The sequence below is a fragment of the Pavona decussata genome, unplaced genomic scaffold, assembly GCF_977016875.1.
Source record: "Pavona decussata unplaced genomic scaffold, jaPavDecu1.1 SCAFFOLD_128, whole genome shotgun sequence".
NCBI classification, from domain to species: Eukaryota; Metazoa; Cnidaria; class Anthozoa; order Scleractinia; family Agariciidae; genus Pavona; species Pavona decussata.
This window is the reverse complement of record NW_028145542.1, coordinates 950,306-965,870: the sequence shown is the minus strand read 5'-3', so window position 1 is coordinate 965,870 and position 15,565 is coordinate 950,306. Positions and strand designations below refer to the sequence as shown.

Here is a 15,565-nt window from a genome sequence, read left to right as displayed (position 1 = left end):
GATCCCGAGGGAAAAAAGCAAAGGAAAGAAGAACCACAGCGCTTTGCCTGCCTCGCTAGACAACCTCGTCGAGAGGGCTCATTTGAAGACGACAAAATATGCAACAAATACGCAGTAAACGTGTTTCAAGGTAATTTTTGCATCGGAGTACCACAATTTAATTCTCCAAAAGACATTCTTTTTTCAAAAAATGTACACAAAAACGAACACAAAACTTTATGCTACAGACTATAAATTTTTCAAATCAAACTTTGTACGGCCGATTGCCGTGTTTTGGCTGTCAAATTTGTATAAAATGTATTTTCTCCGAGACTTTTTCAGCGTAATAATCTACTGTTACGATTACTATTACCAGCATCAACTTCACAGTCTGGATCCGCTGCTTGTGCTATGATTCCTAAACAGCAAAACTTCACAAGGCACGATGAACGATTCGACTTCTCAGCCATCTCAGGCTGCCACATCGGACTAGTTCACGTAACTTTCAAGAGCGATCATGCACAGTGACATTCATTTTAAGCTTCAATAAACTCCTCATCTTGAAGTTCTTTCCTTACATAATCGCATATTTTGAACATTTCTTCTAGCTTTCACCAAAAGTTCGGTATTTTTCTGAAAGATTTACGAGAATTCAAAGCTGAAATCGCCGTCATCCACACGGGGCTCGCTGATGCTTGCCACAAATTTCAACTTGATAACGCAAATTTTGATTGGTTCATGTGTTGTCAGATGCGCGTTTTCATTGGCTGGTAGCAAATATGATTGTCCAGGGCATGTACTGTGAACATCTATTTCAATCAAGAAATAAATAAATAAAATTTCCCTTCATTTGTCGAATCATTTTTTTTAGAAATATTTTACAAAAGCAATAGGACTTTCTTTCCCATGTTTACATAGCCTCATCTAAACACTCGGGGAGTTGGCAGAATTCTCGAAAGTTATGCAAACCCTCGACTGCGTCTTGGGTTTGCATATCTGTCTCGAATTCTCCCAACCCCCTCGTGTTTAGATGAGGCTATGTAAACACGGAAAAAGTCTTCCATTGCTTAACTGTAATTTTATGTTGGTACTCACGTAAATAGCTTTATGACTCCTCTCTGAGACTGTAAGGAATATTAGATCAGATGGAATCTGATTGCCACAAGCCAAGGTTGTTTACTTGAGCGCTTCAAAAAACCTTAATAGCATAATACAAACTCGCTTCGCTTTGAGAAGAAAAAAATTGGCCATTGTTCACAGCCGCTTTTTATTTGAAAGTGCCAAGCTTAAGATAATAACTGACAAACGATGAGGAAACAATAAGGAATTCAAAGCTCTACCAAAATGTTTGTTTCGCTTTGAGATTCGGTTCCAAGGTAGATTTGAACCTAAGCCCTCATCCCCGGAGGGCATGTAGCATAATACTGCGCCACACATGCTTCTCTACCTTCTCAGTAAATAATTTTTGTATTTAATGATTGTTTCTGGTGCCTGACTATCTGGCACCCGTGGTGCAACGATTTTAACAGTTAAATGACTTTGGACCGCAAGACAAGAATACACAAATAAACAAGGAGCACCCTCAGGCGATTATCCATCGTATTTTCTCCTTTCATTCCGCGCAAAATCCCTGTTTCAACGCCAACTTTTAGGTAAAATAGAAAAGGGTTTTGTAGCTCCAAACTAGCCAAAGTCAGTATGTTGTTTTAAATGACAGTTCGATTATGCTTAAGACACAGTGACAGTCAGGCGTCTTTTACTGACAATCAATAATGGCTACACCTACATCTTGCCACAGGGGGTAGTGCGTCTCTTGAAACTCTTGCCTAATTTCAGACCAAAATATTTGATTTTTCCTAACCTGTTTCAGACACGACCTTCTTGTCGATTGCATACCATCCAAATTCTCCTAATGATTATGTTAACCCGCTACAAACATACATGAAGCTTTATTGGTTCAAAGAACAATATGAATATGTCAAACGTGTGAGTAGGACCTCGTTACACCTCCCAACTCTATTTCACTCGTGAAAACTATAACCAATTCCAGACCAGCCTAACCCTGTTCAGCAAAAAGTGGACTACTTCAAACTAAAAAGGCTGCCGCGGTCAAAATTTCCCTCAAATTTAACAAGACTTATCTTTGTTAATCACAAATTTGTAGACGACGTTGTTATTATGTGCATCATGCATGGAAAGTTTTAACATCTTCTTTTCAATTCACCATACGCGGTCGTTTTTCATAAAGAACGTATAACGTATTAGGAATTAATTTTAATATAAAAACGCTGATTCGGGGATATTAAGCTTAAAGGACGATTCCTGGGGGACGTTTCTTGCCATTATGAAATATTAAGAAAAAAAACACTATTACGAAGGAAAGAAGCTAGTTTATCTGGATAAAATTAAACATGTAAGTAATCGGGGGGGGAGAACGACTTCAAAACTCGACTCTCCTGTATAAGGTATAGGTGTGTTTGTGCTATAAGGATGTGTTTAGCTAAAGGGTATGGTTATTTAGCTTTTTTTGGTCCAAATAGCCTCAGCCATTGTCGTGTTTTGGACAACATTTTGGTCATTTGAGCTCAATAAGTCAGCGCTTTTCTATTAAAATTCTTAATGTGTTCTTAATGAAAAAGGACCGCACGTGGCGAATTAAAAAGAAGATATTAAAACTTTCCATGCATGGTACAAAGGAGAACAATATCCGCGTTAAATTTGTGATAAAAAAATTTTACTTTAATAAACGTTTATAATTCCTTTTTCCTGCAGTTGAAGATACTTCCACAAAGGCTTAGCTTTTAATTTAAGTCGTCAAAAATAGTTTTCACTCAATATCAATTTGAAAATTGACTATGTCTCACAGTTTTATCAAAGGTGTATTCAAACCGTAAGCATGATGCTCTCTGAAAAGAAATAATTAGCATCGTTTTTTATTTGACACAAAATGTCCAACAATATTCCCTATATGTCAACAAGCAGATGCTAGGCAAATTATATTCTCCCTCAAACTTGTTTTCCTTTTATAGTGCTATCTTTTTCCATTGAAAACTCTAAACCATAAACGAGACAAGAATCTTAAAGGAAATCATTTTGCTCTTTGGTAAAGAAAACAGTTTTTCCCTTTTCTGAATGATAGTTTCAAATTTGGATACAAAATGTCAGTTAATATTCCCAATATGCCAATGATCAGCAGCAAGCCAAATTATTCACCCTGAACCTTGCTCTCCTTTTGTACCGAGGGTTATAAAAGTAAACTACAATTGCAAGGAGCTTTTTTTTCTGCGATAAAGATCTTGCATCATCACTAAGACGTAAATCTTAAACGAAATCGAGTTTTTTGGTAGAGAAACTTTTCCTTTTTAATTATCAGTTTTTAATTTGAATACGAAATTACTATTGTAATATTCCCAATATGACTATAAGCAAATTTAAATCATTCTCCTTCTACCTTTTGTTTTCCTCGCCTTTAAGCATACTCTGATAAGGTACACCGATATTATCACACCTCGTGTTATTATATTTTCAATAAGTCGATGACTAAATGTGTGGGAAGTTATTCTCCGTTAACCTTTTTTTTCTTTTTTTTTTTTTTTGTTTTGGTACCGAGCCGCCATGAATTTTAGCGAACTATATTACATACACGGATATTTTGCTTGTCACTAGAGACCCTCAATTTTATTGTTTAAACTCGGCCGTCAATAACTGATTTCAAAAGGTACCTTTGCTAGAATGGACACCGTTTGTGTAGCTTAAAACCATCCAAAATACAGAATGTGTTTAACCCGTAGCTAACAGCTCGCTTATTGTTAACACACCGGAACACTAACGCTTCCTTTACTTGCAAATAAATGCTGCACTTGCATTTCACATGTCCCTCCTTTCACTTGCTCCAATTGGTTTCTTTACTAATTTGCTCTGATTGCTTTTAAACAGAGCTTTACAATTCTTTCATGGTTAAGACACAGAGAGAGTGAGGGGTCATTTACTGACAAATAATAATGGCTAAACTTGCATCTTGCCACCGGGGATAGCGCGCTTCTTGAAACTCTTGCCAAATTTCAGACCAAAAATATGTGATTTTTCCTAACCGATTTCAGACACGACATTCTTGTCGATTGCATACTATCCAAATTCTCCAAATGTTCGTGTTAAACCGCTAGAAACCCACAACAAGCTAAATTGGTTCAAAGACCGATATGAATATGCCAAACATGTGGGTAGGACCTCGTTAGGCCTTCCAACTCCATTTTACTCGTGGAAACTATAACCAATTCCAGACCAGCCTCACCCTATTCAGCAAAACGTGGTCAAAATCTATGCACTTCTTCAAACTAAAAAGGCTTCCGCGGTCAAAAGGCCCCTTAAATTCAAACAAAACTTACCTTTGTTAATCAAAAATTCATAGAAGACGTTGTTATTGTGTGCGTCATGCATCGAAAGTTTTAATATCTCCTTTTCAATTCACCATCAGGGGTCGTTTTTTATTACGAAGGTATTACGCATTAGGGCTTATTTTTAATATAAAAGCGCTGACTCGGCGATATTACATTTAAAAGATTAATAAACACGACAATTCCTGAGAGGCGTCTCTTGCTATTATGAAATATTAAAAAAGCACAATTACAAAGGAAAGAAGCTAGTTGAGCCAGATAAAACTAAACATGTAACAAGTTGTCTGGAGGAGAAGGAGTTCAAAATTCGACTCTTCTACATAAGCTATAGGTGTGTGTAGGGCCTAAGGGTATGGATATTTAGTTTTTTTGGTCTAAATGGTCTCAGAAATTGTCTTGTTTTGAACAAAATTTCGGTCATTTGAGCTCAATAGCTGGGTGCTTATATATTAAAATTTTTAATGCGTTTGTATTAAAAAAAGGCGACACGTAGCGAATTAAAAAGAAGATATTTTAAAAAACTTTCCATGCATGGTGCAATGGATAACAATTTCCGCGTTAAATTTGGGATACAAATAATACTCCTATGAAATTTTATAATGCCTTTTTTTTTTTTTGCAGTTGAAGATACTTCCAGAAAGGTTTAGCTCTCGGTGCAAGTCGTCAAACTAGTTAAATTGAGTTAATCTTACAGTTTTACCAAAGGCCTTCAAACCGTAAGCATAATTCGCTCTGAAAAGAAATAATGAACATCGTTTCTAATTTGGCACAAAATGTGCAACAATATTCCTTATATGTCACCGAGCAGATGCTAGGCAAATTTTCCTTTAAACTTGTTTTCTGGTATAGTGCTATCTTTTTCCATTGAACACTCCGCACCATTCATGATACGAGAATCTCAAACAAAATCATGTTGCTCTTTTGTAAAGAAACAAATTTTGTCTTTTCTGAATGTTAGTCTTCAAATTTGGATACAAAACATCAGTTAATATTCCCAATATGCAAATGATCAGCAGCAAGCCTTAAACTTTGCTTTTCTTTTGTACCGAAGGTTGTAGAAGTAAACTACAATTACAAGGGACTGTCTTTTCTGCGATAAAGGTGAAGCATCATTAATAAGACGGAAACTTTAAACGAAATCGTGTTTATTGGCAAAAAAAAAACCATTTTCTTCTTATTTGTATCACCTTTTTTTAATTTGAATACGAAATGTATATTATGATATTCCCAATACCTGAATCAGGTTTCAAGACCCTGGCTCTGCTTCCAAATACTAACATTTCTCAATTGTGCAAATTAGGAGTCTAAACCATTGCATGAACCTCACAAGGAAGGATGACTTGGAAAACGCTATCCAAGACATAGAAAACACTGACATAGTTTGACAATACGGTACACGGCAATTTTATGTTCGTACTTACGTAAATGGTTTTATGACTCCTTTCTGAGACTGTGCGGAATACTCGATTAGATGGAATCTGATTGGCACAAGCCAAGCTTGTTTATTTGACCGCTTCAAAAACCTTAGAGGCAGAATATATTATGATTAATACAAAGTCGCTTCGCTTTGAGAAGAAAAAATTTGGCCATTGTTTATGGCCGCTTTTTATTTTAAAGTACAAAACTTACTATAAACTGAAAAACGATGAGGGAATAATAGGAAATTCAAAGGTCTACCAAAGATAATGGCTTCCCTTTGAGATGAAAAAATAATTTTTTATTCGGTTCCAAGGTGATCTGAACTCGAGCTCTCATCCCCGGAGGGCATGTAGCATAATACTGCGCCACACATGCTTCTCTACCTTCACAGTGAGTAATTTTTGTATTTAATGATTGTTTCTGGTGCCTGACTATCTGGTACCCGTGGCGCAACTATTTTTACAGCTAATTAAATGTTAACTTAAAGACGGCGTTTGCATGCAGGGCGAAATTTCGCAAAATATATATTCAGGTAAGGTCTTTACCAGAAGAGATGTTTTAAAGTTGCATTCGCGCTTATTAGAGAGATTGAGAATTGCGTTTAGTGTAGATTCGCTCGACTATTCGCAGATTCGCTTGACTATTCCCCTCTCATGGTGAATTGAAAAGAAGGTATTAAAACTTTCCATACATGGTGCCATTATAACAAAGTCTTCTATAAATTTGTGATTAACAAGTGTTAAAATTTAACTGCGCTTTTGACCGCGGCGGCCTTTTTAGTTTGAAGAAGGGCATAGATTTTGACCACTTTTTGCTGAAAAGGGTGAGGCAAGTCAGCGCTTTCTCTTAAAATTAATTTCTAATACGTAATACTATCGTAATGAAAAACGACCCCTCATGGTGAAATGAAAAGAAGATATTGAAACTTTCCATGCATAACGCTGTTATAACAAAGTCTTATATAAATTTGTGATTAACAAGTGCATGTCTTTTTTTTTAAATTTAACTACGCTTTTGACCGCGGCAGCCTTTTTAGTTTGAAGTAGTGCATAGATTTTGACCACTTTTTGCTAAATAGGGTGAGGCTGGTCTGGAATTTGTTATAGTTTTCACGAGTAAAATAGAGTTAGATGGCCTAACGAAGTCCTACTCACATGTTTCATATATATTTATATCGGTCTTTAAACCAATTAAGCTTCTTGTATGTTTGTAGCGAGTTAACGTGATCTTTTGGACAATTTGGATAGTATGTAATCGACAAGATGATTTTGTCTGAAATAGGTTAGGAAAAATCATATATTTTGGTATGAAATTAGGAAAGAGTTTAAAGAAGAGCTCTAACCCCGGTGGCAAGATGCAGGTGTATCCATTGCTATTTGTCATTAAAAGACGCGTAACTGTCTCTTTATCTTAACCATAAGCGAACTATAATTTACGGTTAAAGAACATACTCTATTTTGGCTGGTTTGGAGCTTTAGTTTTATCGAAAAATGGCTTTTGAAACAGAGATTTCGCGCGAAATGAAAGGAGAAAATACGATGGAGAAACGCCTGAGGGTGTTCCATGCTAATTCGCGTATACTTCTTTGGCGGCCCAAAGTTAACTTCAAACATTTAACTTTAAGTGGGTGGCTTCCAATGATCCTCATTACCCAAATTGTTCACAAAATAGGTTTGCTTCAAATATTGCCTGTGAATTACACTTTCATTCTGGTTACTTTAAAAATACAATTTCGTTTGAGCCTTAAACGCTTTATTCCTCTGTTCCTTTGCTCTGTTCCTCCCTTTCTAGGTAAAAATTAAATTTTTGTTGTGAAAAAAAAAAATGCAAAATTAAATATGAAAAATATGAAAACACAAAAACTTCTCACCATAAAATAAAATCGTGCGGCCAGATGGTTTCAAGACTCTCGCGCTGCTTCCAAATACTAGCATTTCTCAATTGTGCAAAATAGGAGCAAGGAAGTATGAGTTAAAAAACGCTCTTCAAGAGAAAGAAAAACACTGACATAGTTTCACAATACAGCACACTGCAATTTTATGTTGGTACTCACGTAAATAGCTTTATGACTTCTCTCTAAGACTTTGAGGAATTTTAGATAAGATGGAATCTGATTACCACAAGCCAAGCTTGTTTACTTGAACGCTTCAAAAAACCTTAGAAGCAAAATACAAACTCGCTTCGCTTTGAGATAAAAAAATTGGGCCATTGTTCATGGCCGCTTTTTATTTAAAAGTACAAAACGTAACATGACAACTGACAAATGATGAGAGAACTATAAGTAATTCAAAGCTCTACCAAAGATGATGGCTTCGCTTTGAGATGAAAAATTATTTTTTATTCGGTTCCAAGGTAGATTTGAAACCAAGCCCTCATCCCCGGGGGGCATGTAGCATAATATTGCGCCACACATGCTTCTCTACCTTCACAGTGAGTATTTTTTGTAGTTAATGATTGTTTCTGGTGCCCTGACTGTCTGGCACCCGTGGCGCAACGATTTTAACAGCTAATTACTTTGGGCCGTCAAACAAGAATACGCGAATAAGAACGAAACACCCTCAGGCGTTTCTCCATCGTATTTTCTCCTTTTATTTTTCGCGAAATCCCTCTTTTAAAACCAATTTTTCGGTAAAATGGAAAAGGGTTTTTTAGCTTTAAACTAGCCAAAGTAGAAAATGTTCCTTAGCCGTAAATGACAGTTCGGTTATGGTTAAGACACAGAGACAGTTCACACGTCTTTCACTGACAAATAATAATGGCTACACCTACATATTCCCACCGGGGCTAGGCGCGCTTCCTGAAACTGTTCCCTAATTTTAGACCAAAATATATGATTTTTTCTAACCTATTTCAGACACGACCTTCTTGTCGATTGCATACCATCCAAATTTTCCAAATGATCATGTTAACTCGCTTCAAAAATACAAGCAGTTAAATTTGTTCAAAGACCGATATGAATATATTAGTAAAATTTGGCCATTGTTCATAGCCGCTTTTTATTTGAAAGTGCCAAGCTTAAGATAATAACTGACAAACGATGAGGAAACAATAAGGAATTCAAAGCTCTACCAAAAATGATGGTTTCGCTTTGAGATTCGGTTCCAAGGTAGATTTGAACCCAAGACCTAATCCCCGGAGGGCATGTAGCATAACACTGCGCCACACGTCCTTTTCTACCTTCACAGTGAGTAGTTTTTGTAGTTATTGTTTCTGGTGCCTGACTATCTGGCACCCGCGGCGCAACGATTTTAACAACTAAATGACTTTGGACCGCCAAAGAAGAATACGCAAATGAGCAAGGAACACCCTCAGGCGTTTCTACATCCCATTTTCTCCTTTCATTCCGCGCGAAATCCCTGTTTCAAAACCAACTTTTAGGTAAAATAGAAAAGCCAGGGTTTTGTAGCTCCAAACCAACCAAAGTAGAGTATGTTCTTTTAAATGTCAGTTCGCTTATAGTGAAGACACAGTGACAGTCAGGCATCTTTTACTGACAATTAGTAATGGCTACACTTACATCTTGCCAAAGGGGGTAGCGCGCTTCTTGAAACTGTTGCCTAATTTCAGACCAAAATATATGATTTTTCCTAACCTATCTCAGACACGACCTTCTTGCCGATTGTATACCATCCAAACTCTCCAAAATTTCATGTTAACCCGCTACAAACATACAAGAAGCTTAATTGGTTCAAAGGACAATATGAATATGTCAAACATGTGAGTAGGACCTCCTTAGACCTTCCAACTCCAAAATTTACTCTTGAAAACTATAACCAATTCCAGAACAGCCTAGCCCTATTCAGCAAAAAAATTGTCAACATTTATGGACTACATCAAACAAAAGTCTGCCGCGGTCATAAGTTTCCTTAAATTTAAACAAACTTATCCTTGTTAGTCACAAATTTGTAGACCATGTTGTTATTATGTGCAACATGCATGGCAAGTTTTAATATCTTCTTTTCAATTCACCATGGGGGGTCGTTTTTCATAAAGAACGCATAACGTATTAGGAATTAATTTTAAAAAAAGCGGTGACTCGGAGATATTAAGCTTAAAGGACGATTCCTGGAAGACGTTTCTTGCCATTATGAAATATTAAGAAAAAAGCGCTATTACGAAGGAAAGAAGCTAGTTTAGCTGGATAAAACTAAACATGTAAGTTATAGGGGGGGGGGGGGGGGGGGAGGGGGAGAGCGACTTCAAAATTTGACTCTCCTGTATAAGGTATAGGTGTGTTTTGCCTATAGGTGTGTTTGTGCTATAAGTGTGTGTTTAGCCAAAGGGAATGGTTATTTAGCTTTTTTGGTCTAAATGGCCTCATGTTTTCTGTCATGTTTTGGACAACATTTCGGTCATTTGAGCCCAATATCTCAGCTCTTTTATATTAAAATTCTTAATGCTTTCGTAATTAAAAAGGACTGCACGTTGTAAATTAAAAAGAAGATATTAAAACTTTCCATGCGTGGTGCAAAGGATAACGATGGCCGCGTTAAATTGGTGATAAAAAATAAAACTCTTTTTTTTCCTGCTGTTGAAGATACTTCCACTAAGGTTTAGCTCTTTGTTTAAGTCGTCAAAATAGTTTTAACTATTTATTCATTTAAAAATTGACCTTATCCCACAGTTTTATCAAAGGCGTATTCAAACCGTAAGCATGATTCTTTCTGAAAAGAAATAATTAGCATTGTTTCTAATTTAGCACAAAATGTCCAACAATATTCCCTATAATTTATGTCATCGAGCAGATGCTACGCAAATTATATTCTCCCTCAAACTTGTTTTCCTTTTATAGTGATATCTTTTTCCATTAAAAAACTCTACACCATTAACGATACGAGAATCTTAAACGAAATAAGTGTTGCTCTTTAGTAAACAAAACAGTTTTTCCCTGTTCTGAATGTTAGTTTCAAATTTGGATACAAAATGTCAGTTAATATTCCCAATATGCCAATGATCAGCAGCAAGCCAAATTATTCACCCTGAACCTTGCTTTTCTTTTGTAACGAAGGCTACAATTGCCAGGGGCTGTCTTTTCTGTGATAAAGATAGTGTGTCATTAATGAGACGGAAATTTTTAACGAAACTGTGCTTTTTTGGGAAAGAAAACATTTTCTTCTTTTTTTTATGATATTACCAAAACGTCAATATTTTTAAGACCCTGGTGCTGCTTCCAAATACTAACATTTCACAATTGTGCAAATTAGGAGCCTTAACCTTTGCATAAACCTCACAAGGAAGTATAACTTGAAAAACGCACTCCAAGATAAAGAAAAACACTGACATAGTTTCACAATACAGTACATTGTAATTTTATGTTGGTTTTCGCGTAATCAGCTTTATGACTCCTCTCTGAGACAGTGAGGAATATTAGATCAGATGGAATCTGATTGGCAAAAGCCAAGCTTGTTTACTTGATCGCTTCATTAAAACCTTAGAAGCAGAATACAAACTCGCTTCGTTTTGAGAAGAAAAAAATTTGGCCATTGTTTATGGCTGCTTTTTATTTAAAAAGTGCAAAACTTGAGATAATAACTGAAAAACGATGAGGGAACAATAAGGAATTCAAAGTTCTACTAGGCTTCCCTTTGAGATGAAAAATTTTTTTTTTTATTCGATTCCAAGGTGATTTGAGCTCGAGCCCGCTACGCCGGAGGGCATGTGGCATAATACTGCGCCACACATGCTTCTCTACCTTCTCAGTAAATTATTTTTGTATTTAATGATTGTTTCTGGTGCCTGACTATCTGGTACCCGTGGCGCAACGATTTTTACAGCTAATTTAATGTTAACTTAAAGACGACGTTTCCATGCAGGGCGAAATCTCGCAAAGTATATTCAGATAAGGTCTTCACTAGAAGACATGTTTTAAAGTGTTTAACAAAACTTTTAGGCTTAATAGCTCCAAGTCAGCGCTTTTATCTTAAAATTAATTCCCAATGCGTAATACGACCATAATGAAAAACGACCCCTCATGTTAAATTAAAAAGAAGGTATTAAAACTTTCCATGTATGACGCACATAACAACAACGTCTTCTATAAATTTGTGATTAACAAGTGTAAGTCTTTTTTAAATTTAACTGCGCTTTTGACCGCGGCGGCCTTTTTAGTTTGAAGTAGTGCATAGATTTTTACCACCTTTTTTCTGAATAGGGTGAGGCTCGTCTAGAATTTGTTTTCACGAGTAAAATGGAGTTGGAAGGCCTAACGAAGTCCTACTCACATGTTTGACATATTCATATCGGTCTTTGAACCAATTTAGCGTCTTGTATGTTTGTAGCGAGTTAACATGATCATTTGGAGAATTTGGATGGTATGTAATCGACAACATGGTTGCGTTTGAAATAGGTTGGAAAAAATCATATATTTTGGTCTGAAATTAGGAAAAAGTTCAAAGAAGACCTCTTACCCCGGTGGCAAGATGCAGGTGTATCCATTATTATTTGTCAGTAAAAGACGAGTTACTGTCCACGTATCTTAACCATAAGCGAACTGTAATTAACGGTTAAAGAACATACTCTGTTTGGCTGGTTTGGAGCTACAAAAACCTTTTCCATATTACCGAAAATTAATTTTGAAACACGGATTTCGCGCGCGAAATGAAAGGAGAAAATACGTTGGAGAAACGCCTGAGGGTTTTCCATGCAAATTCGCGTATTCTTCTTTGGCGGCCCAAAGTTAATTTCAATCATTAAGTTTAAGTGGGTGGCTCCCTATGATCCTCACAACCCAAATTGTTCACAAAATAGGTTTGGTTCAAATATTGCATGTGAATTACACTTTGTCCAGTTACTTAAAAAAAAACAATTTTTGTTTGAGCCTTAAACGCTTTCTTTCTCTGTTCTTTTGTAGTGAAAAAAAAAATCAAAAGTTAACAATTTAGATAACTTCTCACAACACTAAAAAAATTGCTGCAAGGCCAAATACTACGATTCGTGTATAATTATATAAGCACAAGTCTTCCTTATATTAAAATATTTTTAATATTTTCACATAATTCTTTCAAGTTGTTAAAACAGCAACGTTTTTCCAACCAACCTTCACAGCTTGTAACAAAAAAAGGAAGAAATGAGTGCACAAAAATGCATGTAAACCATTAGTGAGACATCTTACAGCAATGCCTTTCTGGTTATAAAAACAAAAAGACTTCTTATCATAAAATAAAATTGTGCGACCAGACGGTTTCAAGACCGTGGCGCTGCTTCCAACTACTAGCATTTCTCAATTATGCAAAATAAGAGCTTCAACCTTTGCCTGAACCTCGCAAGGAAGTATGACTTGAAAAACGCTCTTCAAGATAAAGAACATAGTTTCACAATACAGTACACTGTAATTTTATGTTGGTATTCACCTAAATGGCTTTATGACTCCTCTCTGAGACTTTGAGGAACATTAGATTAGATGGAATCTGATTGCCACAAGCCAAGTTTGTTTACTTGAACGCTTCAAAAAACCTTAGAAGCAAAATACAAACTCACTTCACTTTGAGATGAAGAATTTGGCCATTGTTCATGGCCACTTTTTATTTAAAGGTACAAAACTTAAGATAATAGCTGACAAATGATGGGAAAACAATAAGGAATTCAAAGCTCTACCAAAGATGACGGCTTCGCTTTGAGAGGAAAATATAATTTTCTATTCAGTTCCAAGGTAGCTTTGAACCCAAGCCCTCTTCGCCGGAGGGCATGTAGCATAATACTGTGCCGCACATGCTTGTCTACCTTCACAGTGAGTAATTTTTGAATTTGATGATTGTTTCTGATGCCTGACTATCTGGCACCCGTGGCGCAACGATTTTAACAGCTAATTGCTTTGGGCCGCCAAACAAAAATACGCGAATGAGCACAGAACACCCTCAGGCGTTTCTCCATCGCATTTTCTCTTTTTAAATTTCGCGAAATCCCTGTTTCAAAACCAATTTTTCGGTAAAATGGATAAGGGTTTTGTAGCTCCAAACCAGCCAAAGTAGTGTATTTCTTTAACCGTAAATTACAGTTCGCTTATGGTTAAGACACAGAGACAGTCAGACGTCTTTTACTGACAAATAATAATGGCTACACCTGCATCTTGCCGCCGGGGATAGCGCGTTTCTTGAAACTCTTTCCTAATTTCAGACCAAAATATATGACTTTTTTCTAACCTATTTCAGACACGACCTTCTTGTCGATTGCATGCATACTATCCAAATTCTTCAATTGATCATGTTAACCCGCTACAAACATACAAGAAGCTAAATTGGTTTAAAGACCGACATGAATCGATATGAATATGTCAAACATGTGAGTAGGACTTCGTTAGGCCTTCCAACTCCATTTTACTCGTGAAAACTGTAACCAATTCCAGGCCAGCCTCACTCTATTCAGCAAAAATTTGGTCAAAATCAATGCACTACTTCAACTGATTTCAAAACGTACCTTGTGTAGCTTCAAACCATCCAGAAGACAGTGTGTGTTTAACCTGTAGCTAACAGCTCACTTATAGTTAAGACACCGGAACAGTAATGCTTCCTTTACTGGCAAATTAAAGCTTCACCTGCATTTCACGTCATTCCTTTTATTTACTCCAATTGGCTTCTTCATTAACTCGCTCTAAATGCTTTCAGATAGCGCCTTACAAATAAAATTTTCAAAGCGGCAAATTTTGTTTTCAATCATCTCTTCTATTGAACACCTTACCTGATAATATACATCGAGAAATTTCGCTCCGCATGCAAACGTCGTCTTTAAGACAACATTTAATTTTAATCATTTAAGGTTAAGACGGTGGCTTCCTAAGTTCCTCATAACGCAAATTATTCAAAAAATAGGTTTACTTCAAATCTTGCATGTGATTTACACTTTGTCCGCTTACTTTAAGAAATACAACTGTCGTTTGAGCCTTGAACGCCTTCCTCCTATGTTTAAAGCGGGGTCCCTTCTTTGGCAAAAATTGATTTTTTTGTAGTGTCAAATAAAGCAAAATTTTAACAATTGTGATATTTTCTCACAACACTAAAAAAAATGCTGCAAGGCCAAATACTACGATTCGTGTATAATTATATAAGCACAAGTCTTCCTTATATTAAAATATTATTGATACTTTCCCATAATTGTTTCAAGTACAGTGGAACCTCTCCTTACGGACACCTCTTTAAGAGCGGCAATCCAGAAATTTCGCCTGGAGGTGTGCAAAATGAAAAAAATCGAAAATTCCCAAACTTTGCCAGGACATAGGTCTAGATGAAGTATTACTAGAAAAAATACTTTGAGTTCGATTAGATTTTTATTTTTGGCGAACGGCGACAAAGTCGGTTTGACCGCTCCCACATCGGTTTTCACGGCGTCCACACCATAGGTTACTTGAAAGTCGCCTAAAAATAAACATAACAGTAAATCCGACATTAAACATCTTAATCAAAAGAATGCATATTTAGGAACAGTCTGAAGTGTTAGTTGTTCAATTCCATCGCGAACTAAATATTTTTTGAATTTTGAATTTTTTTCCATATTTCGCCGATTTTGGCGGAGCAAAACATGGCAACATTGGGAGGGTAAAATCGCTTCTTGGTACATGGCGTGGTTTCATATCAAGTACATCAAGCGAAAAAGCAAGGTTTCATCTTCAAATAACTGCAATAAAATTTTTGGGCTACGTTAAATATAAAAATTTAGAGCGCCAAACAAAAGTGACCCAACGGTCAAATTACGCAGTTCGTTGTCACGCATTTAGAACCGTAAATGAATAATATGCTCGGTAAAAGAAATAATGGGTCAATTTTCGCCAAAAATCACTACTG

At 36.3% G+C, this 15,565-nt stretch overlaps 1 protein-coding gene across 1 annotated transcript in view; it reads right to left on the bottom strand.

The window, feature by feature from the left end:
* LOC146468850 (CUB domain-containing protein 2-like) overlaps positions 1-14,840 on the bottom strand; it is a 92,291-nt gene extending 77,451 nt beyond the window's left edge. Inside the window, exon 1 of the mRNA XM_085123896.1 lies at positions 14,205-14,840. The gene's annotated coding sequence lies outside the window, so the exon portion shown is untranslated. The remainder of the gene's footprint in view (positions 1-14,204) is intronic.
* Positions 14,841-15,565: the final 725 nt, after the last annotated feature.